The sequence below is a fragment of the Aptenodytes patagonicus genome, chromosome 27 (genome assembly GCF_965638725.1).
Source record: "Aptenodytes patagonicus chromosome 27, bAptPat1.pri.cur, whole genome shotgun sequence".
NCBI classification, from domain to species: Eukaryota; Metazoa; Chordata; class Aves; order Sphenisciformes; family Spheniscidae; genus Aptenodytes; species Aptenodytes patagonicus.
In genome coordinates this window covers 876,977-898,254 of record NC_134975.1, presented here as the reverse complement: position 1 = coordinate 898,254, position 21,278 = coordinate 876,977, and positions in this window count along the sequence as shown.

Sequence of the window (21,278 nt, the reverse complement as noted above, 5' to 3'; positions counted from 1 at the left end):
GCATACCGCACCACCCTATCCCACACCACAATCTAAATCCAAGCACGTTCCTGCCTCTCTTTGCAGGAGCTGTTGCACAAGCAAAAAGGTTAGCAGCATGCGAGGCACTAAATAAAAGGTGCAAAGTCCTTGTCTGGTTCCCCCCTCAGGCATTTCGGAGCCATCCCAGTCCCAGAGGCTTGAATGCATCCTGGGGAGAGCCTGGAACAGGCCCCTGCCTTGTGGTCGTGATGGGCTGAATCAGCTCAAGGCAGTTCTTATCCTGACATGTCTAATTGATACCTTGGGTCCAAGGTGTCATTAAAACGCTTGGATAATCGCTACAGGTACAGAAAGCTGGACTGTCAGTTTAGGGAGGCTGATTAATGTTCCCGAAATCCAACGCGGGGTGTGGGAGGTGGGTAGGGGGGGAGCGGAGGGGGCTGGGGCTGGAGCAGCCCCGGTGGGTCTCTGCAGGGAAGGGCCCCGAGGTGCGGGGTGTCCCTGGGGGGTCGGTCCCGGGTCCCCCAGCCCGGCCGGGCTGCACACGCCGCATTGGCACTGGCAGGCTCGGCGGGTGATTACGACCTCTCGTTTAATCTTTTTTTATTAGCATCAAACACCCATAGTCTTGTAAGTACATGTGTTCTCCTATTGACGCGAGGGAGCCTTTGATGCTGATTTACGGCAGCGAGGTGCAGCCAATCTATAATTGTATCCTAAAAAAGGGGATATTAAGGAATTAAAGGCATTTCTGCAGAGCCAAGCGATCCAATCCCCCCTTCCGGCACCGTCCCGGACACTTTGCTGTGTCTCTCCCAAGGAAGGGAGGTTGGACCCACCAGCGATGTACCATAGGGTCAAACCACCCTTGGGTAATGGGGACAAGGTGATTTCCCCAAATCCTTGTCCTTGGACCTGCAAAAACAAGAAAACCTGGGGAAAATGTTGCTTGGCTATCCCCAGGAAGGCAAAAAACCTAATTAAATCCCATATTAAGGAACGGGGAACGAGGAGGATGGAGGAGACCCTTTATGCATCATCTTTGGGCGTATAGGCTCGTCCGGTTCCTCATGCCACCGTGATGGGCTGGAGGCATTGGCAGCACGAGAAACAGGTCATTGCTGCGGCGTTTCTTGGCAGAGGAGATTTTGCTGCTGCTAAAGAGGCAGGTTGGTATATAGGCCACTGAAAGCAGAGCAGATTTAGTTAAAGGCATTTATTTTCTTCTTGGCACCGAGTTAAACTCCACAGCAAGTAGGTCACCCCATACTTTTCATGACAGCAATTGCTCTGGGACCTGCTGGCTACCTCCATTCTAGGAGAGGTTTTTGGCAGTACCTGTCTGCATCTTGGTCCTTTCCCATGAGCTGCAGACACTGGATCTGGTCCCTCACCGGCTGCCAGCGATGCAGAGGGACACCGTGTCTGTCCCTGCTGTCACCCCGCTCTCGTCCATCACCTGGCTCAGCCTTGCCTGTACCCACGCTCCAGCCCTCGTCCATCAGAGCTCCTTCGCTGTAACCCAGGCAGTTACACCCCAGGGACCTGGGCCTGATCCAGTTGTCCTCAGCACCCTTTGGAGTCCCCCAGGAGAAAGGGGTGCCCCATCCTGAGATAGGCAGCTTGGAGAAGGTGGCTGAGGTGCCCTCTGGGTGCTGCACGTTGGGTGCTGGCAAAGCCCAGGTGATGGGAAATGGGGTGCAATGGGGCATCTCGGGGCACAGGGACAGGATTGTACCATGGCCTCGAGGCAGGACTCACTGGGATCCCTTTTTGGGCTCTTTGGGGTCCTCTCCCCTCTTATCTGCAAATAACCCACACCGAAGCCCGTTTGCCTGCTGTATCTCACTTCAGAGCTCCCTGAGACGTCTCCGAGCAAGTGGTGTGCTGTTTTAGAGATGGGGAAACTGAGGCACAACATGGCAGTAGGACTAATTCACATCAGGGCTCTGGGACATCATGCAGCATGGCACAGGGCAGCAGCTGGGTGGAAAGAGCACCCAATGATGTCAAATTAGACAGCCAGCTTCCCAGATCCTTTGCTCTTCTTTTTTTTTTTGCTTTCCACCAGTATTTTTCCCCCTCATTTCTTCCAACGGGTCATTTACTGAGTCAGAGATCCCCCGAGCGATGAGCTCATGGAGCGGCTGGCGCGCGGCAGACCCGGGGACACGGGGACGTGCCACAGCCGGTCACTCCGACCCTCCGTGCCCTGCTCACACCGGGATGTTTGCTCCGGCATGGGGGCACGCTGCAGCCAGACCCCGCGGGGCTGAGCCTCACCTGGAGGCGCCGAGCCCCCGGGGACTGTGCCGTCACGCTTCCCACCCCCGGCTCGCTGCAGACGGCTTCAGCCAGCTGCATCCGCAGGCAGCAGATTTACAACCACTCCATCGTCATTCACTGTCAAATTAACAGCTGAGTCAAAACAGGAGAAAGAGCCGGCATGCTTCCTTAGTCCTCTTTTCCTAAATATTCCCTTTCCCCCCCCTAATAAAAGCCTCCTGGAGCTGCCCCTCATCTCCCTGGCCTCAAACCAAAGCTTTTGGTGGCAGGAGCATCCCATTTGGGACGGCCCATCCATGCAGAAACCCCCCTGCCTGGACACGCCAGATTTATACCGGCTTCGAAACATAAATGTCAAGTGATGGGGCTGCGTAAATTACTTTTAATAAGAATAATGCTGCGTCTTGCTGGCATGTTAATACATATATTACCCGTGCTGAGTGCAGAGGGCTCAGCAGGACGCTGAGCGTTTAATACACTTGTTCAAAATGCTCATCAGAGAGAAATCAGTGGCTCCCACTGGTAAACCCCAACGTGCGCAGCTCAAGCGTTGAACAGTTAATGCTCTCTAGCTGGGTCACAGGCACGCACCCCCCGAGCGGCCCCACCGCCGGCGTGCTCGGTGCTGGCACGAAACCTCCCCATAAAACCGAAGACGCCGGCTCTTGGCGTGCTGGCGGCCAGCAGCTCCCCGGGGGCCGATTTCAGCCGGGAGCTGGATTTGCGGTGGGTGCTCAGGATGGGCAGAGGTTGAGAGCGGAGGGGATATAAATGCACGAAGGTGTTCGCATCCCAAAGGGACTAAAACGGGATGAAGCCGCGCTCAGACCTTGTTTCTCCAAAATCCAAGTGGGAAAGGTGCTTCAGCACTAATCCCCTTAACAACCCCCCTTAATCCTCCCCTATCTAAATACCTACAGTTTCCAGGGCCCCTTTTACCACCCTCCTGCGTCTGCCCACTCTGAATGAAGGGCTTTTACACTCTCAAGACTTCTTTATATTTTGGAGAGTGTTTTTCTTGCCAGAGTCGCATGCAGGCTGTGAAGCATGAGCTCCGCCATCGCCTCATTGCATTCACGGGCTGGAGGGCTCGGGAAGAGATTGATTTACGATTCCCTAAAAGTGATTTATGCTCTTAGCAGACCAGAGTGGCAGAGTCCCCCCCACGCACGCACACCCCTTCTCTGTTGAAAGTTTTAAGATGAATTCACAGGCAGCCTCAAAAAAAAAAAAACAAAAAAGGGGCTTCCCCCTGCAGCCCTCCAACCGCCAGTGCTGCGACTATAATTACCCAACCTGTAATCAAAGTAATTTGCATCCAGCACGACCCAGAGTTGCACATGCCCAGCAGAATTTTCCAGCCCGCTGCAATCCTGCAGAGCAAGGCGAAATTTTTTATAAGGAAAATCCTGCCACGTCATTGTATTCCTCGGGGTCTTGCGCAAGCGCCCGGCGCTGGGGACAGCAGCGGGAGAAGGTGTCATCCAGCTGGATTTAAGTATTAACTTAAATTTAGGTGGTGCTGAGCTATCATTCCTAGATGTGGGGTTTCTCCTCCAACTGTGCATCCCCGTTTTGCCTGGATCTGCCCGCAAAAATCCCTACTGAACCGATCGATGAGTCTCGGCTGCTTTCCTAAAGAAATTATCACTTGTGCTCTGTGTGCGTCCATGTGAGCCTGTGTATAAATTCCCCCCTCTCTATGCCTTTTAGACCTGTTGGCCATATTAATATCAGTACTGAGCTAAAGGTCTCAAAGGTAATTAAATTCCTACAGTATTGATGTAACCGGGTGAAGGTGAGGGACGGTATTTCTATCTCGGGGAGGTCTGGGTGAGCTCCACACCAGCGTAACCTTTGGAGCCTCCCTGCCAGAGAGAGACATTAATGCTGCCCAAAGCCCAGCAGAAACTTCACCCGGAGCCCGGATCCTGCTGACGAATGGAAAAATCCATTTTTCAGGTCATGCTTTAGAGTTAGTGAGACTTTGCTCAAAAGGGCAAGCTATGAACCACTGGCAACCATGTTTCCTCCATCCCAGGACTCATGAAGAGCTGCTGGCTCAAATAGTGCCCAAAATACGCAGGGGTCATGTCCGGGGGATCTTTCACCCAACCTCAACTCACCTTCAGTGCAACCGTCCCCAAGGATGGCGTGGGAAGCCGTGGTGTGCCATGACCCTGTTGGGCATCCTACGGCCGTGAATACAAGCAGGGGACCCCCTCCATCCTCCCTTCCCAGTAATCGTCTCCCAGTGGGACCAGTAGTGGGATGGTGATGTGATGCTCGTGCCCGAGCACTGCCGGAGCCTGGGCTCCGAGAAGCGAGCCACCAGCTCCCCCCTGGCTCATAAATCACCGTCCGTCCCGTGGCCCGGCGTTATCATCCATCTTTGAGTCCACACAAATCAATGCGGTTGATGGCTGCCGTCTGCAAAACACCGCTTTTTGCTGGATAACGTGGCATTAGGAGCTGGAGGGAGAGGCCATTTTTAAAAGCTGCCAGTAAAGTGTTTTACAGGACGGCCAGTAATTTATTTTAAAATAAATAAGTTCAGCGGAGGAATGACAGGAGGAAAGTGAACACACCGGTTCCCGGCTTTCCCCGAATTGAGTTATTTTGCTGAACAATAATTGTTGGTTTCTCCTTCAAACTTTCTTTTCGTGGTGTTATGAGCATTTCTGCACAATTACAACAGCTGCCATGCAGGGACAGGGTGAGCCTCTGAGATTTGCTGGGGATTTAAATCTTGGGTGATGAGCCCTCAACGTGTGCAGCTTCCCCGAACAGGAGATGAGGATTTACACAGTGATTAGGCAAGGGGCAGGGACTCTCGGACAGAGCTGGCTGCAGTGGAAGAGCCAAAGCATCTGCCAAAGTAGAAAGAAGGCATGGCCCAGCGTTCGGCTCTCTGAAGTCCCCCGTGGTAGGACCAAAAGCATCTGCAGTTTTGCAGGACGAGTTTGGGGCTTGTTGGAGTCAATGGGAGAACTTGCAGCCTGTTTCTGACGGGTCTTATGTGGGATTAGGCTTGGCCACCACCGAAGGATGCCTGTAGGTAAATCATCTCCTGCACCCAGTGCTTGGCCTCTCTGGGAAGGATCAGGGCTGGTTTCTTTGCCCTGTAAGGTCACTGTGAAGCATTACGGGATGTATGGGGTGAACTCAGGCCGAGCAGCCAGAGCCTGCCCAGTCCCATCACATTCACCGAGGGATCTGTGTAAAGGCATGTTGCACCCTTAAGGTCTCACCCTTCCTCCGGGTGCTGCCCGAAGGCCATGCCTGAAGCAGCTGTGAGCGCTGAGAGCCCTCCAAAATACAAATAACTTCTGCAGGGCCACGGTTTTTGGACAGAAATGTCAATGCCCAACATCATTGCTGCCCAAAACTTTGCAGCATCACTTGGGCGAGGTGACACCACGGGCTCTGCGCTTCCCCCATCCCTCACGCCATGTCCCAGCCCTGGTGCATGTCAAGGCTCAGCTTGGCTCCATGTCGAGCTGACCCCGATCGAACCAGCCCAGCCTGGGAAAGCTGCAAAGCCGCATTCACGCCGTGCGTCTCCTGACCTGGTAAACCCTCCTTGGAGTCGGCAGACCTGGGTGGAGGCCAGCTGGGCACTTATTTCTGCAATTTATCCCATATTTAACCTGCCCATAATCAGTGCCATTGACTCCAAAGCATGCGGCTGGGGGGTTAGACCCCCCCCTCTCCTCCTCCTCCTCTTTCCTGATGGAAAGAGTTACAGCTGCAGAGGAAAGTTATTTCCATTTCGGATGCAATTTCTAATGCTGCCCATTCATGGCCACGCTGGTCTTCCTATTCGTTTGCCCAGGTTGATAGGGACTGCCAAAATCTACCGGGGGAGCTGGTATCTTTTATTTGATGAATGGGTGTAAGTGGAGAAAATAGGTATATTTTCCAGCTTTTATCAGACCACCAAAGCATTTCCCAGAAGAGGCACCCCTGGCCTCCATTAGCTCATCCCTAAGTACGATCCTCCAAGCGTATAAATTTTTCTAATGCAGAATCTCTGGGGATGAGGGATGAAATACGGCCCTGGCTGTTACAAAAAGGGAGGCGTTAAAATCTGTTGCTCGCAGGGAACATTGAATCTCAAGTGCTGGAAGAGCAGCTCAGACAAATCTCCATCGGGAAGGCTTTCTGCTCGGGCCAAGATAACCAAGCGGGTGACTTGGTCCCATCCCACCTCATTGACCGTAACTTCAGGATAACAACCACTTGGCTCTGGTGGAAGTGAGCCTTGAGGTGAGGAGTCCTCTCCTCGTGCACGGGTTTGGTTTGCTTTTACGAGGTTAAAAACAGCTCAGTAAATGCTTGAGAGCCATGTAATCCCCAGCAACCCCAAATCTACCTATCAGTGATAAAACCATCCTCTGCGCACACCCCTTGTTAGAAAGCTTTTCAGCTGGAATTGTCCAAGTGTTTTGCCAGGGAAATCACAGCCGTTATCTCCATTTTATAGAGTAAGAAATCGGAGCACCGGGAGGGGAAATGATGTGGCTGAGGTCACCGGCGAGCTGATGGCAGAGCGAGGAATGAGCACGCAGCAGATAAGGTGCAACTTACGGTTACGGGCTCCCAACCTTTTCCAGAGATGGATGGAGCAGGTGGAGCTGAAAACTCAAAGATCTCCAGAAGCTGCGGCTGCTTTCAGCCCAGAAAGCAAACATCTTGCCAGGTGTAACCACGTCAAATCTGGTCGCTTGAGAAAAAGCGTTGTGGGGTGAGAATGTGCTAAAATAATGATGTGGGAATCGACCTGGATTTGGGTGAAAAGATGGAGCAATGCTAGGAAATGTGTCCGGCTCACTAGGCATCGTCCTCTCCTGTTGATACACACCTTTGCCACTCCTTGGATTTGCAATTTGTAGGGCAAAGCAAGGAGAGCAAAAAATGCCATGGATAAACCATTCTTTCACCTTCCCCCCCCCCGGCAAATGCAGCTCAGTCTGTCCCAGATGTGGGAAGAGATGGATCCAGGGGCAGGTTTTGCAGAAGTGCACAGCAGAGGACACTCTTGAAGAGGGAGCTGAGCAAACAGAGAGGTCGATGGGTTGTTCCTGAGTTCTGGGTTTATGAAACGCGATGGATATGGCAGTGCCACTTTGGGATGATCCTCATCTCTGGTATCTGCAGCAAGGTGCACTGCTTTGGCAGGAAGAAACAAGGTGCGAGCGGGTATGGCTCATCCCCAGAGCTTAGTCATGGAGTTAAAGGGTGGTGTCATCAGCACACAAACAGAAAACTCCTGGTCTGAGTTTCATCCCAGCATGATGACAGGGGCAGATTGAACTGGCTTTGCCTCCCCAAAGATGTTGAGTTTCCAGAAATCCCATTTACTGCCCTTCTCCGGGCCCCGGAGAGGGAGAAGACATTAAGTGTGCATAAAACATTGCAGCAGCAAACCTTGTAGGAGAGAGCTGAGACCCCCGGTTGCAATCGGGGTTCATTGTGCAAGGTGCTGCGCAGACCAAAGAGGAGCTGATCATTAAAGGGGATTCGTTATACCCAACTTCATGGCCCCCAGCAAGTCTTTGCCCCGAGCTGAATGTGCAACAGCCCAAATCCCTTCTGTGTCTTCAGAAATGATGAAGCTGAGGGTGTCCCAAATCCCAGACACCCTCTGCTTAGCTGGGCTGGTGCCATCAGGTGCTGCGGCTGGTTTGAAGCGCTGCAGAACTGGTTCGTGTGTGACCGGCCGGGCAGCCTCCCTGCCTCTCTGGGTGGATAAAGGGGTGACTTTTCTCTGCCGTCCCTCAGCCGACTCTAGTCACCCTAATCCATCGCGATGACGCCAAGTAATGCGCACTTTGCTGGGATGAAGCACGCCGTGCAACGCTTCGCTACCCAAGCTCCAAAATCCCAGGGTGAAATCATGATTCCCTGGATGAGACAGCTTCATCGGTGACGGTGGATTTTGCTCAGGTCCCGAGACCTCTTGGGGGAAATAAAGCTGTCCCGGCTGGTGGCACTTTGGGTACGCATCCCCAGAAAGAGCAGGTCTGACCCTTTTAGATGCTGAAGCCAAGCATGCAAATACCTTTGTGCCCACACATCTGAAACCCAAAGCCACCACTGGCTTTCACCACGTCTTTTCCTTCCCCCATCCTTCTGTCTTATTTCTCGTTCACCAGACGGAGACTTCAAAAGCAAATCTCTTTGCAAACAGAAAGGCGAGCCTGGCTCATCCTGGCAGAGGTTTGTTTCGAGGTGGATTTGCTGCGCGTGGGTATAAGGAGCCACCAGCCGCCATGAATCACAGGATTGCAAATGCTGAGTAAAGGTCCACTCCCCGGAGCCGCGCACTGTGATTCAGGGAGCAGGAGCGTGCACGAGGCCGTGCCTGCCCCAGAGATTTTGGGGCTTACAATCTATTCCTCTACAACCAAACCCTAGGTTTGGGTGAAATCTTCCAGCTCGGTGGGCATTAATCCCATCGAATCCCAACCAAACGGGGACTGAGGGTGGGCAGTGACCTCTGGTATGGTCCAGGTGCTGAGGTCTCCAAGGACCAGGCGCCCAGTTCCCACTGAGATGGGCTGGGGCCGGGGGAAGCCTTGGGGAACAAGGAACCCGGGCCTGGAGGACCATTTCACAGCTTGAGTATGTGAAAGAAAGAAGGAAAAGGAAGAGAGAAGAGAGGAGAGGAGAGGAGAGGAGAGGAGAGGAGAGGAGGAGGAGAGGAGAGGAGAGGAGAGGAGAGGAGAGGAGAGGGGAAGGGAAGGGAAGGGAAGGGAAGGGAAGGGAAGGGAAGGGAAGGGAAGGAAGGGAAGGGAAGGAAGGGAAGGGAAGGAAGGAAGGAAGGGAAGGGAAGGGAAGGGAAAGGGAAGGGAAGGGAAGGGAAGGGAAGGGAAGGGAAGGGAAGGAAGGGATAGGGAAGGGAAGGGAAGGGAAGGAGAAAGGAAAGGAAAGGAAAGGAAAGGAAAGGAAAGGAAAGGAAAGGAAAGGAAAGGAAAGGAAAAGGAAAGGAAAGGAAAGGAAAGGAAAGGAAAGGAAAGGAAAGGAAAGGAAAGGAAAGGAAAGGAAAGGAAAGAAAGGAAAGGAAAGGAAAGGAAAGGAAAGGAAAGGAAGGAAGGAAAGGAAAGAAAGGAAAAGGAAAGGAAAGGAAAGGAAAGGAAGAAGAAGAGGAATACTTCCTTAATGCTAGTAATTGAATGCCCTGGGGAAAAAATACCCATGAGTTCCCTCCCTGATATTGTTTTTGAAAATGCTGTTGCTAAACTGAACCGTGGGCCAAACCCAACTGGGCGTAAATTGGCCCTGCCTCAAACACTTCAAAGGAGCCAGGCTGCCTTACACCACCAACACATTTGGCCCAAGAGAGACTTTTTCTTGGCAGTTGGAGCTTCCAGCCACGCCAGGCTCGCTCGCCCTGGCCCGAGCGAGATGCTCTGATGAAAGCTCCCCTCGTCTGGCTCCACAGCCCAGCACCATCCCGGGCACAAACACTGGATGAGCCGGCAAACACGCCAGCACTCGGGTTGGGCTTACTTCACTCCGAGCATGTGGCAGGCTGAGCATATTTCATTTATGGAGACTAATAAACTAATTATCCAGAAGTCAGACTAATATCCACGGATCTGAAATGTGCCGTGGATGGGTGCAAGGGAGACCACGGTTGGTTTTGGGTGTGCAGGGGGAAAACCAAGCATTTTTGTGTGTCTGTGTGTGCACAAGGGTTGGCTCTTGGCTTAATATAACCAGGAGAAATCCTTCTTTTGGCTCTAGCGCTAACCTAAAAGATCCACACGCGTGTTGAAGTATAAACCGCTTTAAGTTGCGGGATTATGGAGGGAATTTACCTTTTATTTCTGTAGCCGCTCTCATCGCTGCTCGTCCCAGCTCGTGTAAATCGGAGCCCCTACGACGAGTTGGGACTTATCTAGGCAGGCTTTTTACCACTGCTGAAACTCAGCGGGAAAAGGCGATCGAATGGGAAACACGATGGCATGGAGTGACCCCCTCTTGCCCACCACTGCGGGGTTCGGGGTGGTTTCTTTCCAGATCCCATTTGGACCAAGCAGCTTTGCCACCTTGGCCATGTGAAAGGAAATAAAACGTTCACATGGGACCGGAGCACACGTCCCCCAAAATTAAAAAAGAGGAGGTAAAGCAAAAGAACAAAGCGGCAATTAAAAGCGTGCTATAACGAAGCTTTCCCTCTCTTCTTTGGGCAGCTTTGGTGGCGAATCCCAGGATGAAGCAGGCAGGCATCTCTCCCATTTCCCACCTGCCCCCAGTCTCCCCAGGGAGCAATTTTCAAAGGATCCTGCCCAAATGTTGTGCCCTGAAATACAGTGGGATCGGAGCAAGGGAGATGACCTTTTCTTGCCTTACGTCTAAGCAATTTAGGGACCAAAGAGTTAATTTCTTCTTGGCTTGGGCACTTTGAAGCTCCTGAGATGAACAGGCACTTATGAAACTGTTCCCCTGGTGATTTTCCAAGCCTTTGGAAATGGCATCCCTGGGTTTGAAGTCCCTTGGCCATTTGCTGCCATTTTTCTCCTACTGACTCGGAAAGTTTTGCTCTAGCGATGGAAATAAGACAAAAATGTCCAAGAGAAGGGGAAAAAAATGCAGATTTGGGGAGGGGAGAAGGTCTGGGAGAGGAATATTTCCAGAGGCAGCGAGTCATGGGAAAAATCCGTTGTTTGACTGGAAAACAGATTTTTAACCATGCGAGACACGGCAGAGTGGGAAGGTTTCTTCAGCTTGGCCAACCAAAGGCATATTTAGTCATGGGTGTGTGTGAGTGGGGATTTTTTTAAGCTTTTGTTAATCAGTTCACATAACCACAGCCGATCCCGTTACCCTCCGCGTTCGCATCCGGCCGAACCTCTCCAACGGCTCCCAGGGCGTTTTCATCCGTTCAACCATCCCTCCATCCCTCTTCCCTCTCTCTGCTGCTTCCAACCCTGGCACCCCGCTTTTCCAGCTCTCCCCTCAGCTTTTATGTTTGCCAAAACCAGTCCTCTTGACTGCAATATTTTGCTAATAATATGGGGTCGTCTCTAGCCATCAATTTTTAAGCATAACCCCAGTCTGGGTCAAGAGGGAACTTTGTTTAAACCCAGTAAAAGTACCATTTTCCTACCAAGAGGACTATTTCATAGAAGCGTGAGTCATTTCTCTTCCTGTTGACACGTTTTATTTTGTTGAATTTACGCCTGACAAATTTAGGAGGCAAAGAATGAGCCTGAACATCTCGTAAGGGCGGCGATTTTTCATAAAGGGTTGTTGTGAGAGGGAGGCATTTAAGGCGGAATAAATCTCTCTTTGCACAGGGAAGCACACGGGGGGGAAAAAAAAAAAACAACAACCCTATAAGGTTGTAAATTGTAAAGTTGTTGTTTTTTTAAAAAGCCCTCAAAAGTCCCCGAGCTCTAGCTGTTGTTTAGGAAATCAGGTTTTTTGGCAGCTGGGCAAGAAGAAAGGGGAAAAAGAACAACAACAAAAAGTCAAGTGAAATCTTCCCACCAAGAAATAATTTATCCAAGATTTCATCCTCAGGCACATCCAAAAGCAATTACAGGAGCCTCATTACCATTATTTATTGAACCACCCCCTCTAGCTAGAGGAAAAGCAAAATACATAACTAAAACAAGAGGAAAAGGCCTCTTATAAAAATAGTTAAAAGTCCATAAAGGCTGACGGACAATGTAAAGGAAAACCAACAAAGAAACCGTGTTGGAAAGGCAGATGAAATCCTTGCGTGGTGCTTCAGAGGCAGGGGGAAACCAAGACGGTCAAGCCCAGTTGCATGTCCAGAAGGTCCTGGCTGGGCTCAGATGCCTTCAGACCTCCTCCTCTTCGCAGGGAGCGGGAGGAAGGCTCAGTTCTGCTTGTGCAGTGCCTAGCTCCTCAGTTCACAGGCAAGAAAGGCGAAACATCCTGGAAACGTAACGTACAACCTGGGAAATACACGGGGAAAATATTCCAGAGAAGAGATGCTGGGTGCTATTGTAGGTCCAGGACATCGCTGTCCCCTTTCCCTGACCATGCACGTGTTGGAGGCGAGGGAGAACATCAACAGTGTCCAAGGTCCACATTCGCACGTGGTGCACGCTGTGGTGGGTGGGTGGGTGGGTGGACGGACGGATGGACGGGTGGGTGGGTGGACAGGCAGTCCTGGAGGTATTTAAAAGACGAGTAGATGAGGCACTTAGGGACATGGTTTAGTGGGCATGGTGGTGTTGGGTTGACGGTTGGACTCGATGATCTTAGAGGTCTTTTCCAACCTCAATGATTCTATGATTCTATGATTCCCTTTCGTTTCATTTCCACTGATAATTTTCTTCAGAGACACTTGGGTCTCTAAAGAGCACTCAAGATTTAAAAAAAACCCCAACTTTGCATTGAAGCAGAATTCAGTATTTTCAATAAAAATGAAAATTTATGCCAAAAGTATAATTGGGGGATGAAACCCTGGTGTGAGGTCACCCAGCTCATTGGGAATAGAAGCGTGCATTTGTTTCCATGTTGAGTATCGCCTCAATGCTGGTCCCTGCAACCCAGGGAGGCTGGGGGGCACCTTCACAAGGGCTTCAGCGTCATGGGGGCTGCAAAATCAGCCCTCTGGTCCTGCCTCCCATCTTCTCCTCTCTCTCGGTGACCTTCTTTCTGGTGATCCTGGGAACCACAGGCCTCCACAGGTGGCCATCTATGAAGCTGCAGAGAGGACCAGGTCTTCCAGGAGAAGTGGTATTTCTCGCCCCACGTGTCCCGCTGTGGGAAAGGGAGCCCTCTGCCCCGCGTCTCTCCTCCCCGTGCCTCCTTCCCAGCTCCTGCTTCCAGCACACCCGCACGTTGAGAAGGAAAACGGGGGTCTCCCAAAGAGAACAAAGCTCCCCAACACCTTTGAAGGCATTCTTATAATGGATCTATTCCTACAACAGACCTCCTGGTCTTGAACCCATTCGGTGTCCCCCTCTGGGTCCTTCTCTCATAGCTTTAAGCATAAATCAAGCAACCTCTCCTCAAAATCGGTCGTGCCCCAGGATACCCGGCATTTGAGGCATCTGCCAGTGGTCTCTGGAGCTGGAGACTGCAACCCCGACTGGAGTCTCACGTACCTGGGAAGGGAAAGAAAGTCTCATTTTTCACTAGGATTGCTCCAGGTTGGCGCAGACAACGCGTTTGAATAATGCGGTGGGGACAGCAGGAGAAGAGGAGAAAGGTCAGAAACACAACGGGAGCACGAAGAGATGGGCAGCGGGTGGGACACATCCGTCTCCGAGGGACACTGCAACCGTCGCTGCCTCCATCTGAAGAGGGGATGCACCCAGACATCATCTCTACACCCCAAAAAAAATATCCCCTGGAGAGCTGCAGAGGTAACTGCGTGTCACAGGGGTGACAAACTCGACGTGGCTTCCCACCAGCCTGAGCCCAAACAGGCACCAGCCCCCCCAGGGCAGAGTCACACCTGGGTTAAAAGGGACGTGACCAAATTTTGATATTACAAAAAATACCCGACAGCCAGAAGAGAGAGAAAAAATTATGTGAGAACGGAAGAAGTGAGATTGTGCTTTTTTTCCTTTTCTTAAAACAAACAAACAAACAAACAAACGGATTATTTTCTTCTACGCTTTTTATTTAAAGAGGCGGGAGGGGGGAAACAGGAAAGAGCCGTGCGCGTTACTTGGGGCAAAAAAAGGGGGAATTGGGGCCGTACAAACACTGCGCGGGGGGGGGGGGAGGGGGGCGGAGAATCCGCCGCCCGGCGCGCAGTGCCTGCCCGGGAGAGGCGCCCATCCGCGCAGCTCCGCCAACGCGCTATTTCCGCAGTCGGGGGGGGAGCAGAAGATGCGCGGCTTTTGCGCCCGGCGCTTCCCATCCCTTCAAAAAAAGCAGATTTTTCCGGGGAGGGGGGGAGAAAAAAAACCCCAAAAGCAAAAGCAAGCGGGCGCAGAGGGATGCTCGGCGGCGGGGGGGTGCTCGGCGCTGCAGGTGCCGGGGGGCAGAGCTCTCCCACCCCCACCCCCCCCGCCGCCGGCTGAGCCTGGAAGCGCTCATCGCATTAGTCATAGGTCCCCGGGAAGGCTCCGAGTTAAGACATGCACAAATCATCATGGAAATCTCTCCCCATTCCCACGGGAGCGAGCTGGCACCCAACCACCCGTGCCGGGCTGCTTTCCTGGCTTTTTATTATTGTTATTATCTTATTATTATTTATTTATCCCCCCCCCCTCCCCTCCTAGGAAAGCCCCAAGTAGATCCATAATTCCGCCCCAAAATAGCCCATCGATGGGTTTTAAAAGCAGCCCCCCCCCCCCCGCACCTGGGGAGGGGAAAGGAAAGACCTGAGCACTTAGAGGGAAAAAGAAATAAAGCCCAAAGAAACGATTTCTTTCCTTAAATACATTATTACCTGTTCAAAGACCGGCGCTGCGGTTTCGCGGCTGGTAATGATCGATATTTTTTTTCCTATCAGTGCTTTGTTTCCCTAAATTAATAGGTATTTAATTCTTTTTTTTTTTTTTCTTTTAAATGGACTGGGTAGGAAGGTGTGTGTTCACTCAGGAATAGATATTTCCAAGGCTGGATGCTAAATTGAAATTCCCGAAGGAAGGACATATATAAATATACCCTGGAAAAAAAAAAAATATAACGATTTTTATTTAAGAGTTGGTGCGGTTTGTGTCCTTACAGAAAACCGCAACTTTAAGCCTCGAGGACCTTTTCAAGAACCTCGTTTTGCTCTTTTTAAAACAGGGTTTCTTATTTTCGGTGCTTTTTCCCTTCGATACTTGCGATCTTTGTCCATCGGGTAACCTATCTATAAGTTAAAAAGGCAACTTTTTGGCAGGGAAAAGGGAGAAACCTCACAAAAATCGGATATTTGAGGGCTTGTTCGCTTTTTTAGCGTTATCTCCGAGAAAATTATTTAACTGGTTTGTGATTTTTTTTTTTAACATAAAGCCTGCAGAAACGACCTGCACAGAGCACCAGCTGAAAAAAGCCTCCAGGACACCGCGTGGTGGGACATCGGAGGGTGATGGTTTCCCATTTTTGCCCATTTTCACCGATTTTCGTGCAATTCCTGAGCCCAAAGTGGCGTCAAACGCTGGTCCCAGGGCGGGTATTTTTTCGGAGCATCAGTTCCCCAGGATATTCCGCATTTTGTCCTGCAGCTCAGAAAACAACCGATTTGGATTTAAAAAAAAAAAAAAAGGAAGGGAAAAAAAAAGGAAGGGGGGAAAAAAAGAAAATAATAAGAAAAAAAACGCTAAATTAACAATTCGGTTTACAAATTGAAAGGAAAAACCTTGGGAGGGTGTTGAGGCGTGGGGAGGTGACCGGAGCGGTCCCACCGGGCTCCCCGGCTTTGGGGGATGCTGTGAGGGAAGATGCAGAGAAATTGGGGCGGAGGTGGGGATTTGGGGGAGCCCGAAAGCGCAGGAACCACGGGAAAAAATAGGCCTTTGCTGGGGGAAAAAAAAAATCTCGGGGGAAAAAAAAAAACAACAACAAAAACCAACCAAAGTGGAGAAAACCGGAGTAACATGAAGTGGGGAAGGTGCATCGCGGTGCCTCCCCGTAACTCATCACCTCTGGTCGGGTGGGAGGCGGATTTCGCCGGGTTTAAGCCCAGACACATAATTATTTTTATATATATTTTTATTTTATTTTATTTTATTTTGGTGGGGAGAGGCGGGAGGGGGGAACAGCGAGAATTGTTGCTCAAGTCATCCGGGAATGCCCGGCCCAGTGTAATTATTCTCTGACAGTCGCTGTTTTCATTTCTTTGGGCATTTCAGAGCGTCTGGGTTTCAGTGTCGCTTTAAAAGCGTCGCCCAGAGCGTCTTTTCCACTAATTAAAGTGCAAAATCTACGCCAGGCGTCCAAGAGCGCGGCTCCCCCACTCCCCCCTTCCCGTACCCCAAGTCCATTAGCACAGCCTAATGCTCAATTAACGTGTTCATCGCAGTTAATTAGAGCCGGGAGGATCCGCTTTGCCTCCCCAGCCTCCTGCGGGCTCCCCCAAATCCCGGGGTTCCCCCATGACACCTCTCAGCTTGCCGCTCCCCTCAAACCCCAAGGCAAGGAGAGGCCACAAGCTGACTGGACACACACACACCCACCCCCACGGGGAAACGGGCTGGGTGGTGCTGAGTCCCAGTAAGGGCAGGATCGGGCCCAGAGATGCACCGAGGTTTTGCAGAAAAAGCCGCCTGGAAGAAACGTCGCTTCTCGTTGCCCCAGTCTGACCCATCCCGTTGCAGACGCGTCTGGGGGATTGTCCCGTCACGCACCTATACGGACCACGTGTGTTTATGCGCACGTGTGCTCGCACGTGCGAATGCACACGCGTGCGTCTCTGCGGGCATATGTTTGCCTGCGGATGTGCTGCAGAGGTGTACGAGCACGCGTAGGGCTTTGGGTGGGTGGGCGGACGGACGGACGGACGGATATGCAGACGGATAGGAGGATGGACACAGAGATCCATGTTCCTATGGGGTGACTGCTAAAAAAAAATGAAGATTTGGGTTCCGGCTGCCTCTGGGCTGGGAGTGGAGGTTGCCACTGTGCAGCTCCCTGTCATGGTCCTGTACCAGGAGGGAGTGGGAGTGTGTGTCTTGGTCGTTGCTCCATCCCAGACTGTCCCCTTGGACAAGGTCTGCTGTCCCTGGAGGTGACACCTTTTCTCTCCTGGTGTCAGCTGGGATTTCATCCAGGTCGAGGGCGGACAGACGGGGAGAGGGGAAGTGCATTTTTCGTGGGAAACGCACAGGTGGATGCAGCTGGATGGGCTGGAGTAGCTTTTTGGGGGCGATCTCTCCATTCTGGTGTCCCAGAAAAAATGGACCAACCAAGATGGCACATGCAGAAGGTGCCACTCGGGGCTGGCACGAGGAGGTGGCCAAGAGGACAACAAAAAGGGGGGTTTGGGAAGGTCCCTGCATCCCAGCAGTCCTGGATCAGCCGTGATGGACCCGTACCCCAAATACTGCAAGGCTGAGGGGAGGACGGAGGACGCGTGCCCCCGGCATGGAAGAGGCCAGATGTGGCCAGGCCCTGGCTACCGGCTCCTCCTATTGTTTTTGGGAGGGTGGAGATGTCCCCATTGTTCTCCTGGGGGACAGGAGGGGACCTCGGTTGCTCTGACCCGTGGTGGCTGCTGGCGCTTCTCCATTGTCTGGCAACCATGAGCAACTCCCTGTTGTCCCCCATGGGGGACAGTGGGGACAGCTTCATTGCCCCAGGAAGAGTGGGTGGGATGCTGAGACTTGAGCAAATTTGGGCCTAAACTGGACAAAGAGGACCATCTGTCCCAGATTTGGGGTTGGGGCAGGAAGGGAAGAGGGAGAGGAGAGCCCTCTCTGGGGGCTGTTAACTCTGAAGTCTACAGCCCACCCCTGAGGGTGGGAGAAACCCAGATGGAGGGGACGGGGCAGGGAGGCGTTGCAGCAGCAAGAGACCTTGGAGCTGCAGTTCATGCTCATCCCCATCCAGGTGGAGAAGACAAAAAATGTGGGAGCTGGAAGAGGTTTCCAGGAGCAGGACACGTTTCGTGGAGGCACAAGGTGCCCATGGTGAGGGCTCGGGTTCGCGGCTCTGGGGGTCAACACGTGGGATGCACCGAGCACCCCACTGGCACCCTGGGGTGAAACCTTCCCCTCGGCTCCGTAACGACCCCTCCACAGCCCCGGGACTTGCTGGTTCGCTCTGCAGATCCCCGGACCAAATTTGGCTCAGTATGGGCAAATGGGAAAATCTGTCTCTAGGAAGCGAAGGACGAGGGACGCCAAAAGCAGCTGTCGTTGGGAAGAGACAAACAGTTGCAATTATCTGAAGTTGGAGTTTTGCCAGTAATATTTTTCCTCTTGTTTCTCTTGGCTTCGCTTGATCTCAATTGACTTTTAAAAAAAAAAGGAGATTGAAATAGCAGCTTTTCTTTTTTCTTTTCTTTTCTTTTCTTTTCTTTTCTTTTCTTTTCTTTTCTTTTCTTTTCTTTTCTTTTCTTTTCTTTTCTTTTCTTTTCTTTTCTTTTCTTTTCTTTTCTTTTCTTTTCTTTTCTTTTCTTTTCTCTTTTCTTTTCTTTTCTTTTCTTTTCTTTTCTTTTCTTTTCTCTTTTCTTTTCTTTTCTTTTCTTTTCTTTTCTTTTCTTTTCTTTTCTTTTCTTTTCTTTTCTTTTCTTTTCTTTTCTTTTCTTTTCTTTTCTTTTCTTTTCTTTTCTTTTCTTTTCTTTTCTTTTCTTTCCTTTCCTTTCCTTTCCTTTCCTTTCCTTTCCTTTCCTTTCTTTCCTTTTCTTTCTCTTTGCTTTTCTTTTCTTTTCTCTTTGCTTTTCTTTCTTTCTCTTTGCTTTTCTTTGCTTTCTTTGCTTTTCTTTCCTCCTCTCCTCTCTTCACCCCCTCGCGGGCCGCCGGTTCCTTTCCTTTCCTTTCCTTTCCTTTCCTTTCCTTTCCTTTCCTTTCCTTTCCTTTCCTTTCCTTTCCTTCCTTTCCTTTCCTTTCCTTTCCTTTCCTTTCCTTTCCTTTCCTTCCTTCCTTTCCTTTCCTTTCCTTTCCTTTTCCTCTCCTTTCCTTTTCCTTTCCTTTCCTTTCCTTCCTTTCCTTTCCTTTCCTTTTCTTTCTTTCCTTTTTCCCTTCCTTTCCTTTCCTTTCCTTTCCTTTCCTTTCCTTTCCTTTCCTTTCCTTTCCTTTCCTTTCCTTTCCTTTCCTTTCCTTTCCTTTCCTTTCCTTTCCTTTCCTTTCCTTTCTCCTTTCCTTTCTCCTTTCCTTTCCTTTCCTTTCCTTTCCTTTCCTTTCCTTTCCTTTCCTTTCCTTTCCTTTCCTTTCCTTTCTTTCCTTTCCTTTCCTTTCCTTTCCTTCCTTTCCTTTCCTTTCCTTTCCTTTCCTTTCCTTTCCTTTCCTTTCCTTTCTTTCCTTTCCTCTCACACTCTTTCACTCCCTCTTTCTCCCATTTCTCCCTTTCTCTCTCTCCCTTCCTTCCTTCTCCAAAGAGGCCGCAACGCACCACAGAATTTGCAAGGAGATAATCGCGGTTTTCACCTTCAGTGGCCTCTGCCTGCCCCAAAACCTGCCCCAGAATTGCCAAATGCGCCTAAAAAGCCAAGGCGAGTATCCCCCAAAGTCACAGCACTGCTCCAGCTAATCCAGGGCAGCCGATTAAACGAGCTTGACAGCCCTTAATTAAATTCCCTCAACATTTATCCATATCTGCATGCGGATATGCATGTATATATACACATAACCACAGGCATAGCCATAAATACATATATATATATATATATATATATATATGTGCATCTGTGTAGGCACAGATCCTTTTATCCTGAAATCTCTGGCTGCACATATGGGAGCAGGAAAAGAGGAACAAACCGTCTTCAAATTGCTTAACTTCCCCTTCGTGAAAATTATTGCTGCCACGGAACGAAGAGCAATCGGGGTGACGTCCGCGCTTGTTCACCGTTAAATGCATGGGAGATTTGGGTCTTTTTGGGGGGGGCTGTTTGTATCTCAAGTGGTATTTGGGGGGTAAATAGCCTCTCCTGAGCCAGCCGCTGGGGTCTCTGCCCATCTCGGGGGGCGAGGAGGCAGAAGCAGCCCCGGCTTGAGCCAAGAGCATCCTCCACCCCTGCACGGGGCTCGGAGGGGTAAAACCCGACCCCAGGCTCGGTCCACACTCTTTATTTTTAGTTTATTTTGCCGGGGGGGGGAGACGGCAGGCTTGCAGATTTTTAACTCCTTAGTGCCGGTAATCCTCCTCCTCTTCCCCCATCGGTTTCGCCGTGGGGTGAAGGACGGGGTGCAAAGGGCCGGGGCTGGTGGCCACCCTGGGGTGTCCGCGGGCCAGCCAAGGCAAGGCAGAAAAAGGCACCTTTTTACGTCGCTGTTTGACCTGGGACCGCTCCAGCCCGTGGGGAAGCTCCTGCCAACGCGAAATGCGGGTTTGTCGAAATAAAACACTTTTACCCGCGGTTTCCTTACCGTAATCCGGTCCGGCTGTAAAAAATAATTCGGGCGAAAAATGAATCCGTGTATTTAACCTCCTAAATCTGCACTCGTGGCATAAAACGGGGAGTTTAACCTTATTTTGATTTCATTTTTATTAACGATCCAGTTTGCATTCAAATCGCCCAGCTCTCAAGAACTCCGATTTTTTTTTTTTTTTTTTTTTTTTTTTATGGAAAACCTCAAATCCTCCGAAAATCCCGGTGCTTTTCCCAGGTGCTTGGCAAATCCCTGGAGCCTTCGCAGCGTTGCATGAGCAAAAAAACTCTTTGCAAAAAGGCGCAAACCCGGGAGTTTGCGATAACCTCAAAGCACGGCTGGGAAAATAACGCAGAAATATTTAGGTGGGATTTGGAGGGGGGAAAAAAAAGGAATTTTACCGGTAAATATTTGGAGCCGAGAAGACTGATACAGGCCGGTAACTGGTATTTATGTATTTGGCAGCCAGCAATGCGAAGAGGGCTGCTGCAGGAGCAGCTCGGCGGGGAATAAATCCCGTGCCCACGGGCGGCTCGAAAAATGTCCAATTTCGTGGGAAAAAAAGAAAAAATCAACCACGATATGCAGAAGGGACATCGCCCTCCCCGCCCCGGCTTTGCCTGCAAGTCGGGAAAGGAGCTGGCTTTGAAAGAGCTTTGCAAACTACCAAGGGAAATGTGTCTCGCCCCCTCTTTAAAAAAAAAAAAAAGTTGGAAAAATATCTTTTTCCCCGTTCTTTTTCACTACTTCTTCTCAAGGGGCGAAAGGAGAGAGAGAGAGGAATTAATTTAAGGAAGATGCCAAAGAAATAGCGGGGATGACACCCAGGGAAAATCCCTTTCTTCCGCGAAACTTAAGCGCATTTTTTCTTTGAACGCCCAAGAACAGGTTCTCTGGGTTTTTTTAGACGCTGGATCTATTGATCCGCAGAGCTAAAAAGTGCTTTATAGCCGGGATTTTTCCAAAGGTCGATCGTTTCACCCTCAGACCTTCAGGTGTTGTTACCACAAGTCATGAGGAGATGAACGGAGAGAAGAAATCGGGGGAGGC